Here is a 19,470-nt window from a genome sequence, read left to right on the forward strand (position 1 = left end):
TCATTTTAAATCTCGTTTTCCATTTTACTTCCAACAACAACAGCAATGGAATTGTGTGTCCTATTTGTTAATTTTATCATAGTTTCTCAGTAAAATTGAATTAAATTAAAACTATGTTTTGCAAAACTCGAATTGCAACTCAGCTCAAAGTATATCCATTAATGATTTCTATAATCCAATTTGTTTGAGATAACAAAGGAAGGGGATGAAATTAGAGGATATAATAGGAAAAATAACATTAATGTTTCATTGATATTGTAAAGCAACATATAATTTAGAACAAATTTTTCTCTCTAAAACGGACATACAATTTGAGACGGAAGGAGTAGTATTCTTTTAAAAAGTCAACCGTTACAATTTCAAATGCATTAAATACATAACTTTCTATAAAAACTTATCATTTAAAGTGCTTAAAGAGTGTCATGAAGGCACTCGTTAACATTTCCCTCATTCTTTTATTTTCTAAAACTATTCTTGAATTGATGCATTGCTTTTCTAAAATAATATTACTATTAATATATGATTGGAACCGAAAATGGCAATAGTTATTCTAAATTGATTAAGAATATTATTGATATGATTTGGTCAAAGAAATATGCAAACGATTTATTTAAAAAATTACAGTACCTTTTATATTTTTTATTTAAAAAATCGATTTATAAATTATAACTAAAAAAAAGAAACATATACCTCTATTTATTTTAGAACCAAGTTAAAATTTATAATAAAAAATACAAACAATTTTTGAAATTAATGGATTAATAAAATGAACTAAAATTTATTTTTAAATAATTGATAATGACACCCCATTTATTTACTTTTAAGGTGAATTTCTCTAATTGCTAAGCTACTTGATAAAAATAAATACTATTCTTCTTCTACAAGACTACAACTCTATTTCCTATCTTCTTCATAGTTCCTTATCTTCCCTATGATTCCTAATTTTTTATTCACAACGTCATCTATCCCATTTGTATTAAACTTACTAACAAAACCTCCATTGAAGCTCATAAAGAACTTGATTTGGTCATTGAAGTTCCATCATGTTTGCTCACATGAATTCGACTATTCATTCTTAGTGTTTGTTTGGTATTGCATTTGCAAAATGGACTTTTGGTGGAAATCACAACAAAAAATCACGTTAGCGTAGAAGCTAGTATTTGGAGCTTTTGGAAATCACAGCAAAAATACATCAGAAAGCGTGCAAACGTGATTTTGTGTGTTGCAAACGGAAAACCAAACACACGATTAATCTCTCAAAATATCTACTTGTCTATTACATCCAAAAACATTAGAGACATCAGGAAACAAAATTGAAGTCAAATATATTTTTGTTTGTATTTTTGTAACATGTTTGTATTTTTTTTTGTTTTGTTTGTAGATCTAGTGGGTTTGGATATGTTTGTATTGATTATATTTTTGTTGGTCTAATACCTCATTTGATCCTTTAAGTTTGACAATCGGATTATTCCTCTAAGTTTTTTAAGTTTTAAATTGATCCTTTAAGTTGTTAATTTAATGCACTGATACCTTTATAAGGATTGGGGTATGGGATACTCGTAACCTTGTTCGTAAAAGCATTCATCAAGACCGGATCTTCGTGCAGGCTATCTTGCTTTGCGTTGGTGGAGAGGTGGTGATGATGGATGGCCCCAGTACTTCGTCTTCTTCTTTGGAAGGATGATCAACGTGATGGAAGAACATGACTATCAAGGTTTGTTCTGAATCATGATTATTCGACGCCACTACTATTACTATTAAGCAGAATAAATAACTAATTTACATAATCATATATTACATTTATTAATGATGGTATCTTGTTATAATTATTCATTAACTCTAATATTTGTGATATCTTCAATGAACAACAAAGATAAGAATATTTATATAAAAATTAAATTGATACAAAAACATGAATTAATGTTGAAGTAAATTATACAGGTACAAACATTTTGAAATACAAATAAAATTACACACATGGAGGTAACATTACTATTTTTAAGCTTAATTCTTACTCCTCCACAAAGTACACACAAACATTATGAATGCACTTTGGAAATTGAGGAGATAACGCCTCTGGACAATCATCATCAGAAATGCATGGGTGGGAAGCTGCATTATCAAATAAGGAAAAAAAAAGTGTTATTAAAAGGTGATAATATATGATGTGTCATATAAATTAGAAAATTATAAATTGGTGTGAAAAATTACATACTTAATAGAGAAATAAAGATGATCAAAGAATAAAAAAACATGAGAATTTGAGCCATTTTTTTTCTCTATTCCAGGTGATAAACATAAGTTATTTATCTCTTTATAAGTAAAAATGTCATTCTTTGCTAACATTAATTAAATAGTTTTTAACATTTAGGAGTTTCAAGAAGTCGTTTATAAAATTATAATTAATATCTCTAACCAATACGTAGCGTGTATCCCTTTAGCTCATTCAATTGATCACTTAACCTTGGTAAAAATCTTAATCTTAATTATTATAAAATTTAAATATTCTTTTTTTAAAAAAAAACTCCATTGTATTTTTTTATTTTTTTTGTATCTTAGCATTTCATAATAGATAAGTGAAAATCCCAAAAGACAAACAACAGTAACGAATGATGAAAAAATTAGATGTCTAAATAATGCATTAAAGATGTAATTGTTGTCTATATGGCAAAGTAATATGCGCTAGAGGGAGGACGTGAATGGTGATTTAAAATTTATCGAGTCTATAGCCAAAGCGATTTTTGAAAACAATTGATGACGTATTGGATTTATGCTTGATTAAACGGCAATGAAAAAATTATTAAGACTATGTTCAAATGATAAGATTCACTAGAAATTGAGAGATTCAAAGTCAAATCTTAACACAATCTATTATTTTTAAATTTCACACAAGTTACAAAATAAGGCAAATCTCAAACGAAATCTAATGGCAATTAATCAATTATACTAATGAACACAATTGTGTATGTGTGATAAATTGACAATAGATTGAAACCAAGTGTGATCTATTACAAGTGAGGTAAAAAAACTAATTCAAGTTTAACAAAATAAACCTAGATCACACTCAGTTTCTACTCTAACAATTTATCAAGCAATCAAATACACAATCAATCAAAGTTAAAGAGGATAAGGAAGAGAAACGACACCGAGATTTATAGTAGTTCAACCTTTCGTCCTCGCTTCGAGCTACGTCTATTCTTGATGGAAAACGTCTCCACCAAGGACTTCCACTAGAATATGAATGTTTGATTACAATGTGATTACAAGAATTCCTTGAAACTACCCTGATTCTTCAATTCCTATGCAATCACTCCCCCAATCTTCGAATAACATTTGAAATTGGTGCTTCTTAATGTCTTCGAATCCTCAATCATCCGTGCAACCCTTGAAGCTCTTCACTCGAACTCTTTGATGCTCCGTCCGACAATTGGATCCCCTTGAACACGAAAACTTTAGAAAGAACCCCCAATACCCTTGGAGGTGGAATGAAATTACTCAATTCACTTTAGATCCTTGATTTCCTATCAATATCCTAGAAAGCAATCAACTTCCAATCTAAATAGCACTCTGGCAATTTATGACTCAAAGGAACACACTGATTCTTAGAAAAAATGTTTAATGTGAACAATGAGGGTTGGAGACTCTAGAGGGAATAGATGCAAATGATTCAGTAGTTTAGGTGTTATGAGGAAGTGGGTATGTATAGAAAAGGGTGATAAGTGCAATATTTCGGCCAAAAACAACAAAATGAATCGATTCACTTAATGTGTGAATCGATTCAGATAGCAAAAAGACAAGCAAGATGTACTACAAATATTGATATGTATTAAACCAAATTTGAATCAATTCAGGAGACCCATGATGAAGGTTGATACGGATCTTATGAATCAATTCAACTTATGTATCAAACCACTTGTCTTACTATACCATATGTGCAAACATGTTCCTTCCTTTTTGATGAGTCAATAATTAGTAGTTTTAATATAATATTTAAGTCCGTTTTATTTATATTTGAGTTTATTTTATTTAAGTTTATTTCATTTTTAGAGCTCTTTTACTACAATTGCAAGTTATTATATTTCAGGAACAAATATTCTAAAGATTGAGTCTTGGAGCAAAAGAAAGGAGAATTGGAGCTGATTCGTGCCAAAAATATAAAAGATCTTATACAAAAATATATGGTGCAAGGATTGAGGAAAAAAATATGAATATCTCATACAAAAATATCATGTGCAAAGAATTTGAAGATCTTGTACAATAATATAAAAGTGGCGCGCCCCATTATACCCTTATGCTGCTTTTGCTTCATAGACAAGCTGCCTATTTTGACCTAAAAGCCCGTGGTTTCTTGTGGAACATTCTAGTGAATAGTTTCTTAGGTTTTAAGTCGACATAAGACTATAAATAGAGTAGCTAGCTATTACAACAATTCATCTTTTGTTTTTGGAATAAAAGTTCATCTTTATTTTATTGTTATTTACTTTTATGTTCTTCTTCTTCTTCTTCTTCTTCTTCTTCTTCTTCTTCTTCTTCTTCTTCTTCTTCTTCTTCTTCTTCTCTTCTATGTCTACAATGAACGTTAGTGAGTAGACTCTTCTTTTGTCTTGGGATTGTTGGATAAGTCTAATGACATAATCCTAATGAAACCAAGCTTTAACCCTAATCTTATGTAACCCTAGTTTCTAATCTAAATTCACCGTTTTAACATGAATTAACCATTATCAAACTGTAGAAGCGAAAGTGGAGGGTTTGATAATTGTTAATCCATCATCTCAAATATCAATTCATAAAACGAGAGTGGAGTTTTGATATTCGAACAAGTGAATTTTGACAAGGATTGCAAAGGCATCGAAATAGTCTTTGCAATCCTTGAGACATTAGTAGTTTCAAACCTTAAAAGCTTCTTCTAGTAATCAAATCAGCGAAATAGGTTTGATTGCTAGAAGAAAACACTCACTGGACTGAAAGGAAAAGTGAGGGACTAAAGGGAAACCGGTCTTTATAAATTAGGTCTAACATAAAGTTTTCGGTTTAAGGTTTTGGTTTGTGAAGGATTTGTCGTTAGGATGAACCAATAATCCCAAGGCTCCTTTGAGTTTTTATCATCCTAGTTCATTCTAAAATGATTAATAAAACTTAATAAAAACCATTCACAACAGCCCCACAACATTCTCAATCAACAAACATACAAGTATAATCATGCAACAAGTACACTTACACATTTTCACATGTTCACCATGCACATAAATCACCAAGTTTCACCAATGCACATAATCACCAATTCACGTAATCAAATATGATATACGACTCACCAAATATCAAGTGCATTCAATGTTCTAGACGCTTCTAGATGCTTATGTGGATGTAAATGATTGATAATAAAATGACGGGTTTTGGGTGAGAATGTTTAATATTATATGATGGAGGGATTATATAATATAATGATGTTATTGTCGCATTGTCGGGTTTTTACATGTATGTCCATGCATTCATTGTCATGTCGAGTCTTTGGTGGGTAACATAATCAGAGGGAGTTATGTAATACGTAGTTGGAGGGGATTACATATTTTGCTTAAATGATGTAAGTGGTACGAAAAAAACTTATGATGTAATTTAGCCTAATTTTTTTACAAATTAATTTTATATATCTAAATGTTAAACAGTGTTGCAAACAACCCTAATTAACCCTAATCCCGCCCTTTTTCTTCATAGTTTTTACCATTACGCCACACATGTTTTTGATGTATTAATTTCGCTTTCAAATTCTAAAACCGCCTCCCACTTCTTATCCCACCTTTTCCACTTTCCATAAACTGTTATTTTCTCTCCCTTCTATCTATCACGCACATCATTTTTTGTTCTCAAATAGTTATTTTCGTGTGTTAATTGTTGTTAGAACTCTGGTTGCACCCCCCATTTCTTATCCCACCTTTTCCACTTCTCTTATCTGCTTCTTATCCCACCTTTTCCACTTCTCATAAATTGTCATTTACTTTCCCTTCAGTAACGCGTATCGTTTTTTGTTCTTAAATATTTGTTCAAACAATTATTTTGATGAATTGTAATTAAATAGTTATTTTGGTGTATTAATTGTTGTTAGAACTTTGATTGTACGGATTGAATGACTTATATTGAAATACAAAATTTGAAGTAATCTGAAGATTCGTCGTGGTTTTTAGATTCTTTTCCTACTCTCTAAATTCTATGAATTGATATGTTTTTTTTTCTTTCTCTTTTCCTTTTATTGTTTCTTTCTGTGCATGTAAAATTGTTCACAATAATAGTGATGATAGTTAAATATGTTACTGAATTTCAAATGCGAATTAACACAAAACCAGTGCATTTGCAACTCTAAAAAAAAAAGCTACCAAAAAAATTATATTATTATTATTATTACTAGCGTCCAGACCGGCACTTCCGTGCCCGTCTGTCCGCTTTTTCCACTGCGCTAACGTATGCGTAGATTTGATTATTTTTCTTTATATAAGTTTGATTTGAATTTAACTATTTACAAATTACACAATTGATAGGAATAAAAAAAAATGATAAACTAAAAGATGTAAATATATGTTAAGTGTTTAGGTTATTAGCCAAAAACTTGTTCGTACAACATCCAAAATAAACTCGATCGTTTGTACAAATTATGTACATAAATCATAGATCAAACGTACATTTAAAAACATGTGCTTTGTGTATGTATGTTTGAGTCTCATTCTTAAATATTTTGAGAAATGGAAAGACATTAAAAGATAGCCGGTGAAGAACATCACAACATTTTGTATTCTTCATTCTTTCAGCATCTATTCACAAGTCCATTGGTCTATATAAAAAAAAAGGTTAAGAATAAGAGAATAATAAAATATAAATTAGGACTAAAAATTAATACAATAAATCTCCTTAAAGAATAACACAATAAATAAAAAAAGGAAGAACTGAACCATACTTCTGCATTAGCATCTGGTAAGTCGAGGATGTTTGTTTTCTTTTTCAAATTCCTCAATTAAATTGCGTGATTCCTCCATTCCTCTACATGTATTTCATTACCCTCTAAAATTTCTGTGTCATACACACTCATATTAATGAAGTGGCCTCCAAGACATGCCAAGTGTACATAAGAGGGAAGGTAAAAGGTCGAAGTCTTATGTTAGACTTAGAAGCCATATTTTTTATGTAGCCTTTTAGTTCATCTCAATTGTATGTCACTTGTTGAACTGAGTAATGCATGATATTATATAATGAGACTTACTGCTACTTTTTGAAATCAATGACCGAAATGAAATCACTTAAACCAAGCATGACACCATATAGATATAGTATAAAAAAATTGAAGTGCACTGATCAATGTTTTTTTTATTGTAGCATTAGTCATTAGATTTACTTGTAATAGCTCCTCCAAATCTTTAAGGTCCACCACACATAACAATGGTTGTCTAAATTTGATTATAAAAATTTAAAAATAAATTTAAGGTTAGTCCAATACTTGAACGAAATTGAGTGTGGAAATTCCAATTTGAAATATTAGATACTCACCCAAGATCCTAGATATTGTCCTCCACTTCATGAATATGATCTTAGCATTTTCATAATAATATTTAAGAAACAAACAATAAGAATAGAAAAAAAAGAGACAACTTTAACTCTTACATTACATTCCTCTCAAAAAATTCCTCATTACATTGGCATAAATATAACTAAAAATTTAGTATATTTATCTTTTTGTATTAGAGATTTTTTCGATCTTCCTTATTGAGAAAATCAATTGGTATGAAAAAAAGTACGTGAACAATAAATATAATAGATGGTAAAATGGTCAAGACAAAGCAATGATCATGAAATAAGAGTAATACCTTTATATTACTCTTTTTTTTTTTTTTTTTTTTTTTCATTTCTTAAATTAGTACGCTCACTATCACAAAAATGCAGCCCCTTTATCTATTATTCTTATGTTCACACCCTAAGATAGATAAAAAAGAAGGTGATTAAAACTTATAAGGAAGTACTGAAAACTAAAATGAAATAAAGAATAGAATAAAAAAATGAAATAAAGAATAAAAATCAATTAATGAGAAAAAAGTAACATAAAAAGATGCACGCAGAGAAGAACAGAAGGTTAATGAAAAAGAGGTTTACATTGTGAGAGAGGTAGTTACTTTCGAAACCCATAGGTGTAACCGCTCAAATCGCAAATGTTTGATTCTCAATTTTTAATAGCAATCATTGCTTTAGAGAACAACAATAAAGTGTAACAAAAAATAAAATCAAAAGAGAACAACAACAAATACAGTTAATAAGAGAAAAAAAATCAAGGAATATTGTGAGAAACATGAAAGACATGATGATTACCTCAAAAACAAAAATAAAAATAAAAATGAAACAAATGATGATCGTAATGAGTGGAATTAGAAACACGTACATTATACATGCACTCTTGTTTTCATTTTTTGAGTTTGAGTCATGTCTTTGAATTTATTGAGAAATTGAGAGCCACGGGAACATTAATGAACCGTTTTTGCTCGCTCAACCTAAGTAACAAACAACATCAACACTAAAGAGGAAGAAAGTATATTTGATTATTGAAAAACATTTTTATACCTAATTAGGACAACAAATAACACAAAAGAAGAAATAAAGGAAGAAATAAACCGTAGAAAGTATCCATAGCACCGTCACCACAATATTTGGTTCCCGGTAGCCTATCGTGCTTACCTCCGGCGGCCAACAGTGTCGCTCTTTTGTTAACAGAAGACGAAAAAAACACAGCAAAAACAATAAATATAAAAAATAGTAATCACACTCTCAGAATCTCTCATACCGTACTTTGGCGATTTCTTTTCTGTTTGTCCATATAAATTGATTAATCTTCATAATCAATTGCCAAAAATTTCACCAAATAAATGACCCTCCACAATCTTCATGCAGTGCTTACTTTTGACCTCTTATTTAAGGGTTGTCGAGAATTTCTAAGCAACAAAATATGTTACCAAAAAAAATTCCTATTGCTAAAGAAAAAATATGATATCAAATACTACAATTTAAATGCAAATTACGATGAAATGATAGATGAAATTAACCTTTTGATTTGTTCCTCTTTGCTATTGTTACAAATGGACCTTTTTAAAAAAATTACAGCATGTTAGGAACTTCATCTTCTCCACATTCTTCCGTTGCATTTTTTATTCTTATATCGGTTTTGTGGTGTATCTTATTTAGTAGCCGTATTTGTATGGCAGCGGTTGTATCTTTGGCTGCCAGTCAATTGGCAAGACAGAAGTGTGTAACAATCCCACCACAAACTCAACAATTCAATTGATGTAATTCACGAGTGGACTTAGTACACATGATTGCACTTCAATCCAACAAATATACACGGCTGATTGTTGAATTAAAAAGTAACCAACACCCAATTCCAAAAAAAAGTCCAAAGAGCAAGCACGACGTGGAATTCCACAAAGGGATTGAATCACACCCCAAATAAAAACACAGGTGCTTAAATTGATTTGACGTGAGAAATTAATGGAATTGAGATGAAGAGTATTTGAAAGGTTCAAAGCGGCACTCATGCTAGGCCTAGTAGAGCGTTTGCAGTTTGGATGAGAAAGGTAGCAGTTTTGTTTTTGAATAGTTACGTGACATAGTTATTAAATTTGTAAGGGCAATTTAGGATTTTTTAAAAAAGGCTACACCAAAAGAAAGTATTGGCTATATTAATAGGTATAGATTTAGGCAAATTCTATGGTACATTCAAATATTTGAGTGTACCGGTACACCAAATTCTATGTTGGTAAAGGTGCACGTGCTGCTCGATTACAGAGAAATAAAATGGTACTGTTATATCTTTATATGTTCCTTGTTTGTGCTTTACTCTATGCTTGCTAGGAGCGCCCACACGTCCTCGAAGGAGTGTGGAGTGTTCGGTGTCCAGCACTGACACATGACTACTTTCAAGTGTTAGTGTGTGCTTCATAGGTGCTTTTTCCTAGAGAGCCTAGCAGCAAAACTCACAATAAATCGTCAATTTAGCCCCTGTAATTATGAAAATTTGTAATGTCAGTCCCTAACATCTTATTGGCAGAAAAAAATTGACGAGTTTTATAACTAAATTAGATAGAGTTACTATTTCCAGAGTTGTATCTGATTGATCTGTGAATTTACAATACAGATACGTGAACAGAAAAGGGCTGCAGTTTTGAAACAGAAAAGAGAACTCAGTGGCTCAACAACTCCTCCTCGTGTAATTGTGAGTAAACATTATCTCCGGCTTTCTTTTGTTAAATTGAATTCTACGCTTATTTTCAGTATGATACCGTGCATTCACACATGTCACTCGTTGGTTTTTACAATTTTCGTTAATGGACCATGTGCATAATACTAACTGTGCAGCTTAGTGATTAAATATTCACAAGTACTTCAATTTTGTTTAGATAATTGACTGTTTTCAAACATATATGTTACTGTTATAAAACATGGTTAAATCTTGTGTCAAATAAATTCCAATATACATTAGTTTAAGTGAAAGTATTTCCTGCAAAATTAGAGGTCAAGCTATAAAGTACAAAAGTCGACATTGTTCACTGTTAAGTTTACAGTTGATGTTCTTGTAGTGAATATTTTGTTTGATACATAATGTGAAACGAAATAGATGCAGTAAGGCGGCACTCTATTGGCACTTGACTTTCTTATGTTCACTGTTAAAAAAAATGGAATATAAGAAAGTTCTCAAATTCAATTCAAATTTCAATCTTAAAAACTAAATGTGCTTGTCCAAATCTCCAGAGGGAAGATGTAAAACAAAACATGATTTTCAACTAAACATGATTTTCTTGATAAGTTACAGATCACATGCTTATCATACTGAATTGCACCCTTTAATGTGCTCTCGCAGGTTCTCTTTGCTCTATGTGCTTCTGTTGATTTAGAATCACTTGCAAATGATCTCTCCTCATTGCTATCTAAAGATTCTTCTACAGTTCTCCCAGGATTTGGAATACCAACAGTTGCTTCTTCCGAATATAAGATTAGAATATCGGTACATTCATCTGATTGATTGCTGCCTTATTATTATTTGAAAATTAGAAAATTTATTGTACATGAATTGAGTTGTTGATAGCTAAAATAGACTTTCAAATTTAATATTTAATGATATGAAGTCATGAATTTAATAATTTATTATTCAATCTCATATATCAGAAAATTGAGCTGCATTTGGGGAACTAGGACAACAATTGTAATTTTAACATGTTTTCGAATATATAATGATCCTTTTCCCAAGTATGTTGTGGTGGATTGGATTTGACATGAACGTTGTATGATACAGGTACTAAAAGCACCTCATGGTGATCTACTCTCATGCATGGAAATGGTCAAGGTATCAATTTTTACATTTGCTTTGCTTCAAGCACTTCTGATTAATTGTGGAAAGGGTTTTGATTATTGTTGTGTTGGACATTATTTATGTTGTAGGTTGCTGATTTACTGGTTTTTGTGGCTTCAGCAATGTCTTCATGTGAAGAAACTGCTTCTCAGTACATTGACTCGTTTGGAAATCAATGCCTCTCTGTATTTAGGTCTCTTGGTTTACCAAGCACTGTTCTCTTCGTTCGTGTAAGTTAGGATGGATCATATTTTTGAAACTTATGAATTTATTTACACGAGCTTATAGTCATTTCATCAAGAAATTCAATTTTTAATTGGTTATATAGAATTTTCATTCTATGTTTTCAGGATCTTCCCACTGAGCTAAAACAAAGAAATGAACCAAAGAAGTCGTGCTCATCAAGTCTTGCCTCAGAATTTCCTGAGGATTGTAAATGTTATCCAGCTGATACAAAGGATGATCTGCAGAAGGTAATTATTTCAACATTTGTTGGCTGAAAAATCTAATTGTAACCGTTAAGCTTATCATCTAATGTATATCCAGTTTGATAGCTTAACTTTAAGCCTTTCACTCCTTCCTTCTTCATAATTGCAGTTCTTGTGGCTCTTTAAAGAGCAACGACTTAAAGTTCCTCATTGGAGAACTCAACGATCTTACCTCATGGCTCATAAGGTTTGAATTCAACAGCCTAGTCACATTGGTTTGAATCATATTTTCTAAGATAGTTTCTTAGTATATGTAGCTTTGTAGCACTAAAAAATACACAATATTATAATTTTTTTTAACACGGGTGAATAAATGATTTGTGATCATATTATATTCATCTTTTCTGTAAAGCCCTTATCTAATTTGATTAAGATGTTGATTGATGCTATTGCATTGAGCTTATCATGTTTTCAACCCTAAATTACAGGTCGATATTGATGATCATACTTATGGTAATTCTGACAAATGCACCCTTCTTCTCACTGGTTATCTTTGTGCTCATAGCTTCTCTATGAATTAAATGGTAATGAGCAAATCATGTAATAGGTTACATTTTCATTAAATTGTTGGTAGTCTCACATTTTGTTTGTTCAGGTTCATGTATCAGGTGCTGGAGATTTCCGACTGTGTAAAGTTGAAGTTCTCGAAGATCCCCTTCTTTTGAATTCAAGTACAAATCAGGATCTAATGGGTTCAGATGAGACGCAGGATGTGAAGGTATAGAGTTTTACAGAAATTTTTCACAACAAGGCTGGCCATTAAGGGTTTCTACATATATTATTTAATTATATGACAGTAAGGTTAAAACATATAATATGCATATTTACAGGGTCAGCTATGAGCCTGTGCAAACAGGCTTGTAGCATGCGACCTCAAAATTGTGAGGGCCCCAAATTCTCAAAAATTGACGAGTTTAAACGACCCTGCAACGAAGCTGTGTTTTCTATCAGTTTTGAGGGGCCCAGATTCATAACTGTATTGGGAAATATTCAATGTTTATAACAAGGTTCTGAATACTGGCCTGCAAGTGCATTAACGTTTGTTGGCAGACTCTAATGTCCATTCTATGCACCCTTCTTCTCACTGGTTATCTTTTCTGTCTTTTGCTTGCCAAAATGTCTGACGTGGGACTTGCATCTTTGTTTAGTATGATGTTCAATGCAAACTTGTGTAGAAACTGGTGAACAAGTTTCCACATTTGCGCCTTGAACTTCTAGATTTGGCAATGGGACTTCCACTTTCATATGCCCAGTTTGACGACCAACTACTAGGGAAACAGTTACGTTCGCTGCCTGATTCATTTGATTCTCAAGTGTTGACTTTCAAATAAAATCCTCCACAGCATCAACACAAGAATCCTTCATAAGAAAACCCACTTAAGGATCTTGAAGCTTAGATAACTTCATGAAAGATCAAGAACCGCGGGCTATTGAACTCAATAGTTCTTTTGTAATTGTCATGTTGGTATTGAGTTGATTGAATAAAGCAACTTAAGTTCCACATCTCTACTCCATCCCTTTGACATATTAGCAGTTTGCATTGCCTCCAAATAAATTGATAAGAAGTTGTCTCCTTTGTGCCCTGTTGATACAGAAGAATACTCCATGGATAGACGCCAACTACTAAAGGCTCAGGGTAAATCTTCTCAACATTCAACCGAGAGAAACTCTCAATCTTCCATGTGAATTTCTCAAATATCTCAACACTTGTTTCTTGATGCTCTATTTCTACTAACTCATTAAGATTGACCTAGCTAGCTCCTAAGAACGACACAACTTTCAAAGAGAAAGACGCCACTCTTACTGAGTTTGTAGAAATGGAACATCAAGAAACAATTGTTGAGATAGTTGAGAAATCCACATGGAAGAATGAGAACTTCTCTCTCTTGAATGTTGAGAAGATTTACTCTGAGCCTTTCGTCGTTGGTGGCTATCCATGGAGGATTCTTCTGTATCCACACAGGGCACAAAGGAGACAACATCTTATCAATTTATTTGGAGGGTATGCAAACTGCCAATTGTCAAAGGGATGAAGTAGAGATGTGAAACTTAAGTTTTTTTTTATTCAATCAATTCAATACCAACATTACAATTACAAAATAACTTAACTATGATTTCAATGCACGTTCTATAGCTCAGGGCTCCGGATCTTTCATGAAGTTATCTAAGCTTCAAGATCCTCAAATGAGTTTTCTTGTAAAAGATGCTTGTATTGTTGGTACGGAGAATTTTCTTTTTAAGTAATTCTTGAGAATAAAGTGAAACAAACAACTAACGTAACTGTTTCCCTAAGAGCTGGAAGTCAAACTGGGCATATGAAGGTAGAAAGTCCAATGCCAAATCCAGAAGTTCAAGGCCCAAATGTGGAAACTCATTCACCAATTTCTACACAAGTTTGTAACTCCCACATCAGACAGTTTGGAAATAAGTTGTGTAGAATGGACTTCAGAGTGTGCAAACAAAGATTAATGCACTTACAGTCCCAGTATTCAAAACCTTGTTATAAGTGTTGAATACTTCACAATACAGTTATGAATTTTTTTGTTTTTATAATAGTTTCTGAGTTGTGTTTTGAATTAGAAAATCTGATGTAAACCCCCATTTAAACTCGTCACTTTTTTATAATTTTGGTTCCTCAAAATTTTGAGGCCCTGTGCTATGGGACTGTTGTACTAGCCAATAGCCGCCCATGCCTAATACTATTAAGGACCCAAATTCATCTGCTGAATAACACAATATCTCAGGAGGGTCAGGTGGGTTATTTCTTAGCCTTTAAGAAAAAATTAACACAAGTAGGAGCCTCTTTTTATATATGCAAGGCCGTCTTTAACACTTTGGAGGTCCTACTCCTACTCTAATCTAAAACACGGCCTTGCATATTTAAGCATGTAAATAATGAAATTTGAAGTCTACTGTGCATGCAACATTTGGACATTGTGATCTTCCAAAAATTTTACCTTTTTAATTTCATACGTTCTTTAACTATTTATTTATATCTACACTTTACTTTTTCCTCTACTTTCCTGCTTTATAATGTTTCAGGTCATTCGTTCTCTGGTTCCAGATTGTCAAAATCATGAAGATATAGTTGACAAGCATGCTGGCGAGCAGGTAGATAAGGAGATCCTATTTCTAATTCTGCCATTACTATTTGTTAGTCATAAGATTTGATTTTTGAGATTCTCTACTACTAATTTCTGAATTGACATCTTTCAATTGAATACAAGAAGAGTACTCCTTAATTTTATTTTTTGCACTACGACAAAATGATAGGATGAGCCGTTACTGCCTATCGGTTGACTTGACTATTTTTTAGCCATGAATCAGCTTTTCCCTCCCACAGGTTTTCAAATTAGTTGCAATATTTTTTTGCTTAGCATTTTGAGTGATATCATTCCCTATTACCAGGCACGCCCAAATGAGGCTGATGGCGCAAAAGCTGATGAAGATCATACGCAAAAGAAAACAAGAAAGAGAAAACTTCCTCCGGGAACTTCAGAATATCAGGTTTGAGCTTGTTTTCTTGATACACTTATTACTGAAAGATTTTTGTCACCCTTATTATTTTGATTATTTTCCTGTCATATTTATGCTTACCAAGTAGGTTCTATCTACGTCTCATATTATATGTCTTTTTAAGATAATGCACATGTCCTAAGAAAATGATTAGTTATATTGAATTCAGTAGCAAAATAGTGTGTATAGTCTAAAATACACATATAGTAGTAGTAGTAGTGAAATAGTTCGGTGGACTATTTAAATGAATGACAAATAACAAGTCACAAAAATTATTCAAATGAAACACTTATAATGTGAAAGAGCCACAGAGGTAGTATCTAATATGGAAATAATAAGTTTCTGGCCTTTATTTTGATTTTCAGGCTGCATGGGATGAATTCGATGAAGAGGAGTCAGACTGTGGCATCGAAGATGATGATGAAGATTCTGAGGAAGAAAGTGACAATGTTTCAATGATGGTGAGTTTCTAACAACTCAATACTGAAGTGTTTTGTCTTCTCATCGAACCTTTGGCATAATGGCATAGCCTCCGGTCATTAATGCATGATTATTTTTTGTTGGATTTTAGGAAGTAGATGACATGACTGAAGAGAAGATACAAGATGAACTCAAGGCAATTAAAGAAGCTCATGCTGCAGATGAGGGTAATTTTTTCTATTTAATGTTCTCATGTTTGGTCACACTTGCTTTTTTATTAGAAAAAACCACTAAGTGTTTGGTCTTTCTAAAGTTGAAAGTGTACTTATTCCGGTTTATACTTTCTGGTTCCTACAACTTGTACTTTGTTGGGAATTTCTCTGTAAGTGACATGGAATGTACCTGTCTGTGGAAGATTTGCAGTTTTATTGTATTGACGATTTGTTGCTTGATATTCGTTTGTTGTTGTAGAGTTTCCTGATGAAGTGGATACACCATTGGATGTCCCAGCTCGGACACGGTTTGCAAAATATAAGGGACTCAAGTCTATTCGGAATTCTATATGGGATCCTATGGTATGTTTATCATTTTCTTATTCTTTAATTAGTCGTTGCCATTAACAGCAAAAAAATCTGACATTTCTAATTTTATCAGGAATCTCTACCTCAAGATTATCCCAAAAATTATAATTATCATAGTTTCAAAAGAACACAAAAGCAGGTTCTTGCTAAAGCCTTAGAAATGGAACGAGAAAACAGCCAAGACTGTATTCCAGTTGGCTCATACATTAGGCTGCATATCATGGAAGTACCCACTGGTGTTGCTTCAAAGTTATGTATACTTTCAAAGACAACACCGGTTACAGCATGTGGTCTGCTGGAACACGAAAACGAAGTTTCTGTCCTTCATTTCAGGTATAGTTATGCTTTATCATTTTACTATTTCATTGTTGGTGCTTTTCATACCGTACTAATTAAAAAGTGATCATCTGAATATTCAAAAGACGTGTCATGAAATAAAGTCGCTCATGTTTTGTAGTGTGAAGAAGAATGAAACGTATCATGCACCCATCAAATCCAAGGAAGAGTTAATATTTCATGTTGGGTTTCGGCAATTTGTTTGCAGGTATGGTATTCAATTTAAACAACCATGACATAATAGATCTTTTTAGGAAAAAAAAAGTATAAGAAATGGTGACAAATTTTGCAGGCCGATTTTCTCATGCGAATTCAAAAACGCAGACAAGAACAAGATGGAAAGGTTTCTCCATGCTGGACGCTTTTCAATTGCTTCAGTTTATGCACCAATTTCATTTTCTCCCTTTCCTACAATAATCCTCAAGAGAGCTGTAGAGGATGCTACACCAGAAGTAGCTGCCTTGGGCTCACTGAAAACTGTTGATCGAGATAGGATAATCCTGAAGCGCCTTATTCTGACGGGGTATGTTTGTTGATGTTTGCCATGACTGATCAATTGAAAACCGTTAGATATGAAAATAGTTTATTATATATCAAAATTATTTTTGAATATCTTAGATTGTCAATTGAAGATCGCGGAAAATATTATTTTGCTCAAATCTCGCTACACTGCAGTGCTATACCGCCACTATAGCCGTCATTTGACTACATTTTGTAGTAAATAGAGTATTGCGGAAATTTACTCAAATTCTGCTAAGTTATACGCTGCTATAGCGCTATTTAACAACACCTATGTCTCTATATTGTTAACACCTATTACTTCAACACAAGCCCTCCATATTACTTTTTGGTTGACACCTTTGCAAATTCTGGTAAATATGTAACTAGCATCGTTTCAGAGTTGTTGCATATGTGACAATCCACAGTAATTTTATATTTTACTGATTAGAAGCTTTTAAACATTTTGTGGTGCAGCTACCCCCAAAGAGTGTCAAAACGTAAAGCTTCTGTAAAACACATGTTTTATAATCCAGAGGATGTTAAGTTCTTTAAGGTAAGAAAACATTTTCCATTGATGAATTGATAGAATTGAAAGAGATTATTCTTTAAAAATTGTTCTTAGTTATCACCCTAACAAGATTTCTTAATGTGGGATGTGATTGAAGCCTTTAGAGATTTATACCAAACGCAGTCTTCGTGGCCGAATTAAAGAACCAGTTGGTACACACGGTATGTTATGTTAGAAATCATTACCATTAATCTTATTATAGACATTTGGAAGCTACTCATTCTAAAAGCTGTTGACATTTTCTTTTTGTAATTTTCTTTTCCTCGAATGGTCTTATTCAACATGGGATTTCAGTATCAAATTGAATTTACCTCCTACCTCATCATCTTGTCCTTGGATGAGTAGTAGTATATAGAGACTTGTGGGAAAAGTTGAAATAGTATTGAATTATTGTTTGCGATATTTTATTTGCAAGATTTGCATTTCTTCACTCTTGGAAGCACACTAGTATTCATGAATAAGTTTTGCAATATCTAGTTCATTCATTTATGAATGAAAAGGGTAATCAGATAATCGAAGTGCACCTTTGGAATGACAACGAGTTTTACAAAATTACGGTGGTGCCATGATTTTGTTTAAGTTCCAAAGTGTAACTTTTCCAAAATTATGGTGGTACATCGTGTCAAACACATTGTTAATCTAAATATGCACCAAGATAATCTGATTTATACTCTCATTTGAGATTCTGATGGAATCACTGTTAAGTTCGTTTAAAAATGAAAATGCTAATATATATTTCTTAATTATTTTGGAGATTTATACTTTCCTTTAGATTTATATGGATTGAGAAATGAATATATAGATTTCATAGAATTAAGGATAATCATTCATTATTTTGTGGATTAATATGATGTTCCAATTTGTAAAAAATTTCCATTTCCTATTCCAGATTATATCCATAAGCATTTAAGCAAATATGGGATTATTATATTGATATTTTGTTTATTGTTTGTTCAGGAGCAATGAAGTGCCTTCTCAACGGGGTTCTTGAACAGCGTGATACTGTATGCATGAATTTATACAAACGTGCATATCCCAAGAGGCCAAACCATCTTTTTCCTTTAAGCTCTGCTTCAGATTCACTTCCTTGTATGGAGGATCAAAATGCAGTTTAGTGATATCGAAAATGCAGTTTAGGATCACTTCCTTGTATCAAAAAATTTGTTCGGAATAAAAATACTTTTACTTGAGTGGTTTTGAAATTTAGAGAATCTAAATCTATCATAATAAGTCAAGGATGATACATGGAGTTCTCAACTATTAGTTTTTTTCCTCGTCTTCAATTGCTTAATGGCGTGAAAGTTATTGTTCCAGATAAGTATCGTGGTGATTTCGTTGTTCATCAATTGTTGATGGATTGCTTGATAACAGAACAGTCTGAGTCAAATACACGGAATGGGAGTGGTATATCATGCCAATGATTACTAAGCTAAGCAATAACACTAGAAAGCAGAAGAAATTAGCATAATCAATTATCTCCTTTTGGATTCAACTGAATTTAGACCACTCTGAATAATAACAATACCATAACACCTCTTCTTCACACAAGAGTATTTTTCACTATGCTGATGTTTGGTTTGATGATAGGTAATAGATAAATGAACTCTACCATTGTAATGTAATCACACTATAACAGAAAGACATTTACCTGAGAGATTTTGGAACAAATGTATATGGTTAGGGATTTGT

At 32.3% G+C, this 19,470-nt stretch overlaps 1 long non-coding RNA gene and 1 pseudogene across 1 annotated transcript; one reads left to right on the top strand and one right to left on the bottom strand.

The window, feature by feature from the left end:
* Positions 1 to 1,861: 1,861 nt before the first annotated feature.
* On the bottom strand, positions 1,862 to 2,369 carry LOC112416435 (uncharacterized). Its single transcript, XR_003006912.2, has 2 exons — positions 2,216 to 2,369; positions 1,862 to 2,112 (listed from the first exon to the last, which is right to left on the bottom strand). It is a non-coding gene; the product is annotated as an uncharacterized lncRNA (long non-coding RNA).
* A 7,189-nt stretch (positions 2,370 to 9,558) lies between these two features.
* Positions 9,559 to 19,050, top strand: LOC25497819 (pre-rRNA-processing protein TSR1 homolog; annotated as a pseudogene).
* The last annotated feature ends 420 nt before the right edge of the window (positions 19,051 to 19,470 follow it).

Source organism: Medicago truncatula, chromosome 7 (assembly GCF_003473485.1).
Source record: "Medicago truncatula cultivar Jemalong A17 chromosome 7, MtrunA17r5.0-ANR, whole genome shotgun sequence".
Taxonomy (NCBI): Eukaryota; Viridiplantae; Streptophyta; class Magnoliopsida; order Fabales; family Fabaceae; genus Medicago; species Medicago truncatula.